We start from the raw sequence: 13167 nt of genomic DNA, 5'->3' as shown, positions 1-13167 counted from the left end.
TTAAAGCTATTTCCCTGAAAATTAACTGGACCAGACAGAAGGATTTCTGGACTATGGTAGAAACATGATCAATTGAGAGACAGTTGCCCACCTAAGTCTTCAGGTTTTTATGACAATGTCTGTCTGAAGAAAAGTAGCATTTATAGCATAAGAGGTGGGAGTACCTTTTTTGCTGAACAGTATTAAGTTACATTTATTTGTAATTAACTTGAGACTGCCTTCAATACACTAGATATATGCATACTATGCAGTTCAGTATCAGTGGATGAATGCAGAATACTGCCTGATTTACAGTCATCAGTAACTTGGTTAACAACATTTCAGGGACTTTGGTGGCCAAATGTCTGAAGACACATCATCGTTACTTATACAACCCCATTAGTTACAATTTTACAAGGGGAGGCTACCAGCAACTAAGATCTGTTGGTTAGCCAATTTACAGACTAACAGGCAACGTAAGGATTTACATTAAGTTTTTCTAATTTTTCCAAAATATTAATGGGGGGTAGTGTCAAAAGCCATTACTAAGATTATAAAAGCAGCATGCATGGCAGACCACTTTTCATAGCCTCTGCAAATTTTTCAGAAGTTGCCTATGTCCACGTGAATGAATTCTGCTATGATATGTTCTATGGCTTTGCATATAAAGCTGGTGAGGCTGATAGGCCAATAATACTGGTATCTGTGAAGGGGTCACAGCAACTGCTTGCTACAGTTTAAAAGAAAAAAAAATATTTTTTCATTGTTACTAAAACCTCAGCACTATAGTGCTATAAAGTGTAACAACTGAAGAAGGAGGGTTGGGGATTGCACACAGAAACAGGACCTGATTGTGTCCTACATTTCAGGATCCCCGGGTACCTGACTGTGGGCATTTTTTTTTTTTTACTTGTCCTTCAACTGTGGAGGGGAGGAAGTAGGATGCAGAAACTGGACCTGACTGGCTGGGTATCTATTGTTAACACTTTTTTTGTGTTTCTCAGTGGTATTGAGGGCTGCCATATCATGGAATGTCTCCATCCCTACATGAGCTAGGTCTGCCTCTGGCTGAACAAATCCATGCTTGGGTAATTGAAGCCTGCTAACAAGAATCTATTATGTTTGGGTTGTAGCCTGCAACACTGAATGCTCAAAACAGAAAATACTCTTTTCTCCTTGTTTTTCAGCCTGTTGACTGCTTCATGAGTGAAACTATGGCACACTGAGTTCTGCCAATTTGACCTTTCCCCACTGTTAGGTGAATTTGAAATCAGTATAGTTTATATACTGGGTTGCCACACTGCAATAATTGTGCTTTATTTCAAACATTTTAGATTTTAGTTTGATGTCTAATGCATCAGCTATATTAAGTTAATTTCTATGGTTTTTCTAAGACAGTGATGCAAATCTGTATCTAGATTTGTTAAGAGTGATTTGGATCTCCAGGAGCTCAAAGTTAGGGCTGTAGGAAATCGGATGTGATGCAGTGGTGTTTCTGAGAAATATACTGCTAAGGACATGAAGGCATAATGGGTCCAAAACCCCAGTATAAAGGACATGCTGTCATTGCACCAAAGCCATATATTGGTAAATACATAAACTTGAATGGGTTTGAGATGCATGAGGGCCTTGATTTGTGACATTTTTTGTTGTCCAAATTTTGAGTTTTAGTTGGCTTGTTTTTACTAGGCTGTGGAGTGGTGATCATCACTGAGACAAAGCAGAACTTCCCTGACTACAAGAGCAGAATAAGTTATTTCTTACATTTATTACATTGAATTGCACTCTTTAATGCTTATAATTGTGCTATACAGCTAATATACTATATTTTGCACTGTTATAAAGCTTTTTTTACTGTTTCAATGCATTTGTGTACTGTTTTATACTGTTTAACTGTATGCTTCATTGCTACATAGTTTTTCATTACTGTAATTGCATTTTTACTGAATTACTTAACTGTAAACTGCTTTTTCATACCGAGAGTTGAATTTTCTGTTTGTGAGTGCTCTATCGATGCTTTTCTATGCATTTTTTTGAGGTTTCTGTGTTCTAGTCAGGTAGCATAGTCTGGATAGAGGCCTGCTGTTATCCAGGGCTGGTTGTTTTGTTTCTTGAGCTTCCTGTGTTTGTGGCAGCCATCTTCTGCTGACAGAAAACACAGAGGGGCACTGACCACAACTCTGATCTGTGATATATAACAATAAATATCCTGTTTTTTTATTTTTATTTTTTGCTTATTTTTACTAGTTATTGCTAATTCTAGATATTTATAGCACTTTTTATTGTCTTCTGCATACTTTTTACTGTATTTTACTGCTAAAAGCTAATCTACATGGTTGTACTAAAATTGTCTGGCTTACATAGCCTGATAATATTTTTGCTGTCACGCTGTCTGTAAATCTTTTCTAGCTTGTTTTACTGTGTGTAAGGTATTAAAAGGAAATTGTCTTTATTTGTTAAACATCTGTTTGTTTGTTCTGATTTCCTGCCAAGGACTGTATCATATAACTGATTTATTTGCAGTTAAAAGTATACTCTAGAGTCTCATTGCTACTTTATCTGTTTAAAACTTTCATTTAGTGTCTCACTGCTGTTTTTTTTTTTTTTTTTGCTGTGATAAACATTTATGTAGTGTTTTCTGCCTAACACAGTGTAGCTAGTAGCTGTAATAGTGTTCTTTACTGTAATTGCATTTTACTGAATTACTAAACTGTAAACTGCTTTTCATACTGGGAGTTGTATACTCTGTTTGTGAGTGCTCTATCTGTGCTTTTCTGTGGATTTATTGTGAGGTTTCTGTGTTCTAGACAGGTAGCATAGTCTAGATAGAGGCCTGCTGTTATCCAGCCCTGGTTGTTTTGTTTGTTGAGTTTCCTGTGTTTCTGGCAGCCATCTTCTGCTGATATTGTCTTGTCTTCTCTGTTACTGAGAGTAACAGGATTGCCTGATCTTGTCTAGCATGAGTGATTGGTTGAATGAGCAGGAGGTAGCAGGACTGGGTAGTAATTTGAGCTTCTAGATTCTTCCATATTTTCTGGTATTTAAACCCTGTGTCTGCAGAGGGCAATGCTTGTTTTTACCAGGCTGTGGAGTGGTGAGTCATCTTCTTCTTTAGGCTTTTCCCGGTTAGGGGGTCACCTGTCCGCTCATGATTGGCAGTGGAGTTTTATGGTGTTGAGTTGGCAGCCTGGCACCCAACCTTCCACAGAAGGCACAAACACGTATGCACTCATGCCTAGGGCCAATTTAGAGTGTCCAATCCACCTACAGCATGTCTTTGGGATGTGGGAGGAAACCGGAGCACCCTGAGGAAACACATGCGACCACATGGAGGACATGCAGACTCCACACAGAAGACACCCCCAGCCAAGAATCAAACCAGAGAACCTCTTGCTGTGGGGTGGCAATGCTAACCTCTGCACCACCGTGGCTGTCCAGAGTGGTGAGTCATCATTGGGACAGATTATCTCTTACATTTATTTCATTGACTTGCACTTCTTAACATGTATAATTGTGCTGTACAGCTAATCTACTACATTTTGCACTATTATAAAGCTTTTTTACAGTTTCACTGCATTTGTATACTGTTTTATACTGTTTTAACTGTGTTTTTCATTGCTAGATAGTATTTTATTACTGTAATTGCATTTTTACTGAATTACTTAACTGTAAACTGCTTTTTCAAAATGAGAGTTGTATTTTCTGTTTGTGATTGCTCTATTTGTGCTTTTCTCTGAATTTCTTGTGAGGTTTCTGGGTTCTAGTCAGGTAGCATAGTTTGGATAGAAGCCTACTGTTATGCAGACCTGATTGTTTTGTTTGTTGAGTTTCCTGTGTTTCTGGCAGCCATCTTCTGCTGATAGAGAACACAGAGCAAATCGGAGGAGGGGCACTGACCACAATTCTGGTCTGTGATATATAACAATAAGTATTCTGTTTTTTTTTTGCTTATTTTTACTAGTTATTGCTTATTCTAGCTATTTATATAGCACTTTTATTGCATACTGCATACTTTTTACTGTATTTTATTGTTAAAAACTAATCTGCATGGTTGTACTAAATTTGTCTGCCTTACATGGCCTGATAAATAAGATTTTTACTACCACACTGTTTGTAAATCTTTTCTAGCTCATTTCAGTGTACGTAAGGTATTAACTAGAATTTTTTTAATTTGTTAAACATCTGTTTGTTTGTTCTGATTTCCTGCCAAGGGCTGTATCATATAACTGATTTGTTTGCAGTTAAAAGCATTCTCTAGAGTCTCCTTGCTCCTTTGTCTGTTTAAAACTTTCTTTTAGTGGCTTACTACTGTTTTTTTGCTGTGATAAAAATTTCTGTAGTGTTTTCTGCCTAAAATAGTGTAGCTAGTAGCTATAATAGTTTCCCATCCTCCCTCCCTATTGGTGTCTTGTTCTTATACTTGGTGACTTTGCAGTTGCCCACCCCTACTATAAATTTGATCTGGGACACTCCTCCCAGTCTAGTGTCATTAGCTCATTATACCTAATACAGAGAGAACATTTGAGAAGGCCAACCCACTTAGGTTCTTTACCTTGAAATGTCTTCTGTTTCTCCTTTCTCCCTTTCCACTTTACTAAAAAAAGAAAAAAAAAACTTTACTAGACTCTCCTTGTGTTTTGACTGAGTGTGCTTTTCAGCTGATAAGTATATTTTGTGACACTTTTTAACTGTTCAGAGTTGAATAAAACAATAATTGAATTCAGTTTAGAATACAGTTTAAATAAATTGCATTTATTTAAGCTGCATTTGCTTTAATATTGCTACACACTCAAGTGTGCGAGCTTGCACTGCACTTGAATTGTTTTTAGTGCTGTTTTAGCTGCTTTTCTGTAAAAAAAATCTAATTTTGTTTCCTGCTTTTCCTGTAAATAGTCTAGTCCAAATACAGATTTGCTGTATTCAGGACTGTATTTAAGCTTCTGAGCCCCCCAAGCCTTTCTGTGTTGGAGGGAAGCCTTCTAACTTACAAACAGCCCAAAATACAGAAAATCTGTATCTGGACACATAGATACAGATTTGCTGTATCCAGGACTGTTTGTAAGCTTCTAAGTAGTGCCAAATTCTGGTCTTCATTTTTTCCCTTAGATCTGCTAGTTCTCTCCTTTCCTGCACTTTTACTAGCTTATTAGTCTAGCACTTTACCAGACTTCTTGTAGCAATTATTGTAGCACACAAAAGTGCTACCAGCACTAAATGTTCTACAAGCAAACAGCTCCAGTACTTATTATTATTGCCCACCCCTCCAGGCATGTCTAAAGGTCAGTTCCCAGTGCTTTCTCCTATTAACCTGGTGAACTTGGGCATCCTGAGGCAATGTAGCAACTGCTTCATGTACACTCACAACCCTCTCCTCTTACCTCTCAACATTCAGAGTTGCAAGAGATGCACTTATATATCCAAATTGGAAGCCATGCACTGTCCAGCCAAGACTGGAATAGCTGGTCAAGAGGAGAAGGTCAACACTTGCACCACACCAAATGGAACACATAGGCTTCTAGAACACACACTAGCACTGCCTTCACATAAAAATACAAACCACACACCCAGCTTCGCAGAGGCTCTCAATAAAAATCTACCCAAACAGCAGAGACCTCCAAGGCAGAAATGCACTCGACCACCACAACACTAATCACGAGACACATAACTCTCTTAAACAGTGTGCCACTCAACCAACCAAAGCCCCTCAGGAAAAACAGCATGCCCAACACACTAGTTATAACTGACTTGATAGTGAGGCACACTGATGTCGCACTCATTAGGTTGAATAAGGAGAAAGTAACAGTCAGCTGCCTGTCAGGTGCCAGGATCTGCCACACAATGCATGCACTTAGATCCCTCAACAACAGGTACAAATATGACTGTCATTATATATGTGGGTGTGAATGACCTGAGACATACCTCACTAGACTACATGAAAAAAGACATGTAACTCCTGGATTAGGTAGCCTAGGTGGGTATGACCCTGGCCCTGAGCAGTATCCTACCATCAACCAGAATGACACCACAGTACAAGCAGAAAATGATTGAGTTCAGCAATTGTTCTAAGTTTTTGGTGTCATTCTCAGGGGATCCAGTATCTGTCTGCCTGGGATGACATGATTGATAGACCTCAATGCTTTGCCAGAGATGGCCTACATCTGTCATTACTGAGCTTTCAGATACTGGCCAAGGCTCTTTCCACCTCTAAAGTGTCTTTTTTAGGCGGTGTTCCAAAGACCAAATTACCACTGTAACAGCTACAAACAAATGCAATCTGAGGGTCATGCTGCTCAATGCTAGAAGTCTAAATCTCAAAATGCACTTGCTCAAAGCACTCCTTAAAATGGAGAACATTGACATTTGTGCTGTAACAGAGACCTGGTTCAAGACAGCAGAAAGCATCCCTGCACTACTAGGCTACAACTCATTCCACACCATTCAGCCCCAGAACTTGGACCAAAGCTCCAAAGGTGGTGGTGTTTCCATATTCATAAAGGATGCACACACCTCCAGACAGACAGCCCAACATAACGCATCAGAGATACTTCAGGTGCAGCTAACATTGGGTAAGATAGCGATTCAGGTTGTAGCCCACTATAGGTCCCCAACCATGTCCCAAGACTCACACTCTACGTTCCTTAGCACTCTGGAGAATATTAGGGTCCAACGTAACACTCTCATACTAGGCAACTTCAACTACCCCTCCATTAACTGGGAAAATACTCATGTACGAATACACTTGCCCAATGTTCACTGGAATTCATTAATTCCAAATGCCCTGGACCAGCTCATTCATACTCCACTAGAGGTAGCAACATCCTTGACCTGGTCATTACTAACATATGCGACTGTTGCTCTACACCAATAGTCAACTCCTCCCTGGTTAGATCCAACCACAAACTAATCACCTTGGAAATTCACATCACTGCCATCCCCCCCCCACCCCCCCCCCCCCCACAAGGGTAAACACCATGAAAAACTTCTCCAAAGCTAACTTTGGGCTCCTAAAATAGAGGTGGCTAATTTCACAGCACCCATGCAAATGGAGAATTGTTGCATGACTGCCGAATCATACACCAATGCACTGTACGAATACGTACACAGATGCATGGATCTCACCATACTCAATAGAACTAAGATGCTCTCTTCCAAAAAAAGGAAGCCAATCTGGTGGTCCCCTGCAATAAACAAACTCTACAACAAAAGGAGGAAACTGATGTAGAATAAGGTGAAGTCCCAAGATTTGGAAATCTCCCTTATCAGCCTCAGCAAAAAGTTGAGATTCCTCATTAAATCCTCTAAAGCTAGCTATGAAAACAGAATTGCAGCAAATAGTAAAAAGTACAAGGCCTTCTATAGTTATGAAAGAATCTCCACGGTAATACCCAGATTTGCTCTGAGCTGCTGCACAATGGTACCTCTTATACTGAGCCAACAGATATTGCCAATATACTGGCAAACAGATTCAGTTCCAACTTTATCCCACTTCCCCCCAAAGGACCAATCACAATACCAGTAGATTGCCAGGCACCCAGTTTTGCTGCTGCACAGGTTAAAACAGCACTGTCCAAGGCCAAGAATACAGCTTCTATGGGACTTGACAATGTCCCTGGCTGCATTCTACATGAACTACAGAGTGAACTGGTACCTCAACTGTGTGCCCTGTTCAATCACAGCCTCACTTCAGACTTTGTCCCTACTGAATGGCACACTGCTACAGTCATCCCTCTCCACAAAGAAGGAACCACTACAGACCCTCGGAACAATTGCCCCATTAGCCTGGTGATTCTGATATGCAAAGCTATGGAACACATCACCATGGACCTAATAGACAAGGATATAGGGAATCTCCAAACTCTTGATCCCACACAGTTTGGTTTTGTGAAGGGTAGATCATACCTGGTCAACTTTGAGTCAGTCACCAGAGCTGTGGATGAAGGCAAGGTGGTTCATACAGCCTACCTTTATCTGGCCAAGGCCTTTGATATCATTCTCTACTCAGGAATCATAGAAAAACTCACTAAGCTAGGCATCAACCCCTATGTCACTAGGTGGGTTGCAAACTGGCTCACAGATAGAGCCCACAGTGTAAAAGTAGCAGACTCCAAGTTAGACTGCTGACAAGTCACGAGTGGAGTCACACAGGGGTCGGTCCTGGGTCCTGTCCTGTTTGGTATCTACTTCTCTGAAGTCCAGACCAACATGAAGGGACTCTGGCTGACAAAGTTCACAGATGATTGCAAGTTGGAGTTATTATTAACTCCCCAAGTGATGTTGACATTCTACAGAAAAGCTTCACTGAGACCAACAACCAGTGCCAGAACCATGGCCTTAAGCTCAATGCCAAAAAATGTGTCATCATCCCCTTTGGGAAAAACCCAGTTCCCATGAACTACCACATCGATGGTAGTCCACTGAACACAGAAGGTGTTATAAGAGATCTGGGAACACAGGCTGACAGCAACCTCTCTTTTGACCACCGTATTGCCACTGTGGTCAGAAAGTCCTTCTATGTGGCACATCTCATTGCTAAGGGTTTTGCATCCAGGAAGAAAGAGGTCATTGTCTCCCTCTATTCTTCCCTCATTAGGCCAATCATTGATTACAATGCCCCATTTGGCATGTACCTCACTAGACACCTGCAACAATTGGAGAGGCCACAAAAGTACTTCACAAAGAGGATCCTAGGCCTTAAACACTTGTAATATATGGACAGATTCAAAAAACTCCAACTATTCTCTGTCTCATATCACGTACTTAGAATCAATCTCTGCTTGACTTACAAAGCCATGTTTGACCCAGCTCTGTTAGAAATGCTACATCTAAAGAACTCCCAATCCCATCACACCAAATGCTCCAGAGACCTCACCCTCATTACCACAATCAACAGAACATGCTGGAGGAACAGGTTCATAACCCAGAGACTGCCTATGCTATGGAATAGACTTCCCATACATGTCAAACAGAGCACCTCACTGGCGCTCTTCAAGAGAAATCTTGATAAGTGGATGGGAAATAAGAAATTCACTCCGGGGATCACTCCAGTTGCTTTATTCGACAGAGACACTGGGAACTAAGGTCGGGTGGCACGATCCCAGGGTAATCCTATGGGCAAGGCTTGTACAGGCTCCAGGGCCATTAACCTAGTACACACCTATGAACCTATGAACCTCTGTTAGAATGTCCAGTAGGGAGACTCTACCAGAAAAAGACACTGCGAGGGCAGCAGAGACTTTAGTCAGTTTGTGAAAACCCGAGTATCATAGCTCTCAACTGTTCAGATTTTCACAGAATTCTCAGATTTTTGCCTCAAAATTTCTCTCTTCCTCATAAAATGTTTTGGTTTTCCTGGCCAGTCATGGGGATGATCTAAGGAATCAAATTATAAACAATGTCATACATCTGAGTTTCAGACTTCATTTCCTTTAGAAAATATAGTTTAAAACATACCCTGTTATTCTAGCAACTTTCTAAGTTTATACTAGCAGTAATTAAAATCTCTCCCTACTTCTGTACCTTTTTGTCCCCATTACATAATGTTTTGTCCAGGTTTCTTGGGATAAGAGGTTGAGAGGTATGCCTAGTATAAGAACACAAAATATCACAGGAAACAATATCTATGATGGAGTGTTTGACAGTACATTGCAGTGTTAAGTAAGGGAATATTTCAGTGTAGACCACTGATATGTAGAGAATAAGTTTTATAATGTTGACATTTAAATCTCACACAGGCAGTAACAGTGACCGTTGACAGTAACTATGACGTGTTTTATAATCTGGCGATGAGTTTAATACATGCAACCATTTGAAATTAGTAGCACCTTAGTTGGGTATTTAAAACTCTACTTGAATTGGCCTACAGCAAAATCTAAAATGAAAGAATTGCATGGCGACATCAGGCAGAGTATACTAGAGTATATATGAGTCGGTTCCTAACCATTCCTGATACAATGGCAGCTCCAAAGTTTGTACAAATGATTGGTTAAAGTGGAGTTAAATAATTCAAAGAAAAGTAAAGGATTGTATCCAAGTCAGTGACTATGAACTCCAGTCCAATAACCATCTTACACAGCACTGTGTTTCTCACTGAAACTTCTGGAAGATCACCTTGAGTTATGGGAATTTTAGGCACAACTGGTTATGCACCTTAAACTCCTGGTTTTGAAGTTACACACAAAATATTGTATTTAGCATGCAGCACTAGCACCTATAACCAAACTCTGTCAAACTAAGTGAAAATATGAAAGCAAAATCTGCTTGTGGTATTCTACACATTCCAGAAGTACCAAGCTTTGGATACACCCATATCTCTAAATGTCTTGGCATAGGTAACCCTTTTCATCTGCTTTGCAGTTTCTTCTCTACCATTAACATTAGCGCAGTAGCTTCTGTACTATATTATACTGATAAACAAATATTAAGAAAACTGCATGCTTCTCAACTGTCCAGATATTCGCAGAATGTCCAGATTTTTGCCAGATATTTTTGGTCTGTTCCTCATAAAATTTGTGGTTTTCTGGATTTTTGTGGCAAATCAGCGAGGACTGAAATCATTAAATAATGACAGGCATTTGAGTTTCAGACTTAATATCCTTCAGAAAATGTATGGTAACACAAGACCTTTTATTTTAGCAACTTTCTATGTTTACAAAAAACAGTATTTGTATCAGTATCTGTCTCCTTGGAACTGTACTAGTGTTGGGAGCGTTTCTCCCCAGGCCTAACTATTCTCAAATGTAATGTATTTTTAATGTATTTTAACATGTATTAAACTATGTTTTCTTATATGCGACTGTTTTATCTCTTTTAACTGTATTAATGTTTGGAGCCTTTCTCCCCGGGCCTCCGCTGAAAATGGACCTGTGTCCAGTTGGACTTTCCCAGTAAACAAATGTAAAATAAAAAACAATGGCCTCTTCTCTACTGCCATATTTCTAGATCTCTCAAAGTCCTTTGGCATGCTATCTCATGAGCTACTACTCTCTACTCTCCCCAACCTCTCATTCTCACAACCAGCTTGCAACTGGTTCCACAGCTATCTACACAGATGCCAGCAGTCAGTAATCTGGGACAATAACACATCACCTAGCCTACAAGTTACTTTTGGAGTTCCCCAAGGGTCTATCCTTGGCCCTCTGCTATTCTCACTTTTCACTAACAACCTACATACTGCCACCACACAAGCATCTCTTATACAGTACCCAGATGACTCTACTCTCATCTGCTCTGCCCCCACTCTACCAGAACTACAACAAATCACACAGGAATCAATCTCTTCTGTAGAAAGCTGGCTATCCAATGCTCAGCTCCTACTCAACCCAAGTAAGACAAAACTTCTTCTGTTCCAACCTTCCAAAGCCACCCACAACACCCCCGACTTCAACATTCTTGCCAAAGACAATACCATCATCTCTCCATCAGAACACACAAAATTACTTGGTGTGGAAATAGACAATAAACTTAGATTTGACACCCACATATCTCTCACAATAAAAAAAGTTCACAAGATACTTGGTGCATTATATTGAAGCCACCAATTCCTAACCAAGTCAGCTAGAATCTCCATAGCCAATTCTCAGCTAATCTGCACCCTACTCTATGCATCCCTGACACTTACCTACCTTAGACAGATAGAGCTACACAAGCTGGATGCTTGTTACAACAAAACTGCTAAATTTGCCACTGGAACCTCCTCCCACAGCCATCATTGTACTTCCCTTAAAGAACTAAACTGGCTAGAACTCCCACAACTCCTTCACTTTAATCAACTCACCCTTGCTCATAAACTTATTAACCACCCCCTTAAATTCCTTTCCCTTCAAACCCTTCTCCAACCCTATCACCCCACTAGGCCCCTAAGATCAAACAACAAAAGTCAACTCACTGTTATCAAACCCAAAAACTCAGCAGGAGAAGCCATATTTTCATGTACCATATCTAAGCTTTGAACAATCTTCTACCCTTTATAACTACTCTACCTTCCAGCAGCCTTTTCAAGACTACCCTCAAATTTCATTTAAATTTGCACTGGCTTTGTCCTTTTTCTATCCAGACTAACACCCCTACCCTAACCCCCCCCCCCCACACCTAGACTCTTAACTTAACTATACTACCACCACTACTAACCACAGTCAGAAATAGCTAGTTGTCTTTACGTACTTTAACATCTTGTCTGACAACGTTGTTACTAATATTATAAATGACAAGAAACTATCTTAACTTGCAACATTTTCTGTATATACTGTTGGTAATCAATATATTGTTATTGTATTAAAGCCAACAACCTGTAATGCTGTTTACTATTGCTGCAACTTTGTATCTCTATCATGTACATGATGTGGAGCTTTTCTCCCCAGGCATCCGCTGAAAAAGGACCTGCATCCAGTCGGAATTTCCCAGTAAACAAATGTAAATAAAATAAATAAATAAAATAAATAAAAAATTTGCCCCCCCCCCCTATTATTTTTGGCTCTTTCCATATTTTTTTGTGCTAAGAGGTTGAAAGCTATGTAACACTGACAACATTCATGCACATTAGGTAGCTTAAAAGGGGTGTGGGTGGGGGAGAACAATGCTACTTGAGCAAAATGGTTTCCGGCTATTACAAAGAAACACTTGAACCAGATGGCAAATATTTAGATAAGAAGCAGAGATCACTGTTTTCAGTGAACATGGTCATTACCATACTTGAGAAGAAGATTTTTTCATTCTCAGTTTCATTTAGCCTGATTGTCTTGCACTTCTGTTGCCTTGGAAATTTTTACAGCATAAAAATAGTGCATAAACCAAAAGAGATAATATACTTAACTACTACTACTGCAACTACAAATTCATTCTCTTGCTGGATTTTATCACAATCTGCAAAGCTGTGTTAGAAAAATATATGTAGCAGCAGCTTTTGAATCTGGATTTGTATATTTGCAGACTTTAAAGTTGGCAACATTCTAGTAAGAAAATATTAGTAATATTTAAAAATAATAAATAAACAATTTTGCATATGAAATATATTACAAAAAAAATTGCCATTACTAAGTTAACAATACAATAAATATATTTAAAATATTGCTTTCAGACTGAAGCACAGATCACTGATAATTTCCCACCGTTAAAGTATCCTGTCTAAAATCTTACTTTTGATGCTGATGAATCATGTATAAATTAGGTTTTGAATTTATAAAAGCTACATTT

At 39.5% G+C, this 13167-nt stretch overlaps 1 protein-coding gene across 1 annotated transcript in view; it reads right to left on the bottom strand.

Annotated features, from left to right (window-relative positions):
- The window catches only part of MDGA2 (MAM domain containing glycosylphosphatidylinositol anchor 2), a 4933289-nt gene that overhangs the window by 635299 nt on the left and 4284823 nt on the right, over positions 1 to 13167 (bottom strand). The window lies entirely within an intron of this gene.

The sequence above is a fragment of the Protopterus annectens genome, chromosome 6.part0 (assembly GCF_019279795.1).
Source record: "Protopterus annectens isolate FY-2018-M chromosome 6.part0, PAN1.0, whole genome shotgun sequence".
Lineage (NCBI taxonomy): Eukaryota > Metazoa > Chordata > Ceratodontiformes > Protopteridae > Protopterus > Protopterus annectens.
This window is presented reverse-complemented; position numbering and strand designations above follow the sequence as displayed.